This window comes from Chiloscyllium plagiosum, chromosome 5 (genome assembly GCF_004010195.1).
Source record: "Chiloscyllium plagiosum isolate BGI_BamShark_2017 chromosome 5, ASM401019v2, whole genome shotgun sequence".
NCBI classification, from domain to species: domain Eukaryota; kingdom Metazoa; phylum Chordata; class Chondrichthyes; order Orectolobiformes; family Hemiscylliidae; genus Chiloscyllium; species Chiloscyllium plagiosum.
Window position 1 is genome coordinate 86271154 of NC_057714.1, and position 2065 is coordinate 86273218.

The 2065-nt window shown below is 41.3% G+C and overlaps 1 long non-coding RNA gene across 2 annotated transcripts in view; it reads left to right on the top strand.

Moving 5' to 3' along the window:
* LOC122550068 overlaps nt 1-1834 on the top strand; it is a 69547-nt gene extending 67713 nt beyond the window's left edge. For both annotated transcript variants that reach the window (XR_006311734.1, XR_006311735.1), the window contains exon 5: nt 1568-1834. This is a non-coding gene — a long non-coding RNA (uncharacterized LOC122550068). The remainder of the gene's footprint in view (nt 1-1567) is intronic.
* Nucleotides 1835-2065: the final 231 nt, after the last annotated feature.

The window sequence follows — 2065 nt, forward strand, 5'->3', positions numbered from 1 at the left end:
GGATTTGACTGAGACAAGGTGGGGGGAACTCAGCACCGCCTTCCTAACCTGCAATCTTCTTCCTGACCTCTCCGCCCCCACCCCACTCCGGCCTATCACCCTCACCTTGACCTCCCTCCACCTATCGCATTTCCAACGCCCCTCCCCCAAGTCCCTCCTCCCTACCTTTTATCTTAGCCTGCTGGACACACTTTCCTCATTCCTGAAGAAGGGTTTATGCCCGAAACGTCGATTCTCCTGTTCCTTGGATGCTGCCTGACCTGCTGCGCTTTTCCAGCAACACATTTTCAGCTCAGCTATAAATTTCACTTGTTTGTTAATTTTTCTTTGACGAACTCCAATGTCCAGAGATATCTGAAACCAGTGAGCAGAAGCAGTAAGCTCTATGCTACTGCTGGATCAGACAGCTACGCACATCATTTACACTTCCTATCGTCCTCCTTCCTTCAATAAAGGAGATATTTTGACTATCTTTTCAGCCAATGTCTTTATGGTCTGGTCTATGTTTGCCAGGATCCACGAGAAGGAGAGCAGCAAGATGGGAATGTGATTGAAAACCTGGGTTCAGTTTGAAAAGAACAAATTTGTGAAAAATTGGAATGACATTGGCAGATTCATTTGGTTTGTACTGTAGTGCCCGTCTCCAATTAATACTCTCAAAGTGTTCTGTGATTGGATAAGGAAGAAAAGGAACGGGAGTAATCCCTCAGCAGCTGAGAAACAACTTGGACTGATTCTGGAAGAGTTGACTGCTTTCATAAAGGATAATGAATCCCCATGATGTGTGTTTTTGCAACAGTGCCACAAGTCAGAAGGAAGTTGATCCATTCTGTGGTGTAAAGTACAAGTTGCCTATGAAGTTAACATTTAATTCACCGTAATTTTAGTCTTGTTATAGTAAACATCTAAAAGAAAAATGAAATCTTGATGTGTCATACTTCCAGCTATTGACTGAAAGATTTAATTTATTTTTAAAAGTAATCAGTCACTGCTGAGATTGTGTCATTTGAGACACGTTATATTTTAGGGGAAAGAAACAAATAGAAGTGACTTCCACCCAATTTGATGGCCAGAAAAAAATGGTGTTTCAGTATTAGGCTTAAGAAGTAACAAACATTATAATCAGGCTGTGGTTCAGTTGCCAGCACTTGTATCTCTGAGTCGATAGGTTGTGTGTTCAAGTCCCTAACCAGTGACTTGAATACAAACTCTACGTTGACTCTAGTGCATTGGGTAAGAATCGCTATCTATTGGAGGGCATATTAATTCAATGTTCTGTCTGCTCTCTCAATTGTTGCTATAAGATTTCTTGGCACTAGTTTGAGCAGTTTGGGACAACAGTCATCCTTCAACCAATATCACAACCTGATTTGCCATCTTGGTGTTTGTTGGAACTTGCCACAGACACAGCAGTCACTGTGTTTCCTATGTTATAGTCCTGGTTACAGGTAAATGTACGCCATTTGCTGAAAAGTGCTTTGGGATATGGGGAAAAGTGCTCCAAATTGCAAACCCATTTTATTTTATTTTGTATGGGAAATACTTTGTACAATTATCTTTAACCCAGATTACATGCTCCAAGACCCAGGGCTTAAATCAAAGTCCCTTGTTTTAAGAGGTGAATGACATACTGGAATGCTCCCTGGCTGCCAGTCAACATGGAATATGCAGAAAAACCGAAAGAACTGTGGATGCTGTAAATCAGAAACAAGAACTGAAGTTGCTGGAAAAGCTCAGCAGATCAGGCAGCATCTGTGAAGAGAAATCAAAGTTGACGTTTCAGATCCTGTGACCCTTTGTTAACTTTAATTGCTATTCATGGAATATGTACATACTGGAGCTATTTCTGGAATTACAGATGTAAACTTGCTTTGCAATAAATATACATTTATGAATTTGTTGTGGCCTTTGCGTTTTCTTCCTCTTTCCTGGTGTCTGAGAGCCCTGATTCATGGCAGGTGTCAGGAGACCCAAGTGGTCTACTGAAGTCGAAAGGTGTTTCAATTAGCAGTCATAGTGTTTTCAAACAAAGAGCAGGCAAACTACACAGCAGAGACTCATCACA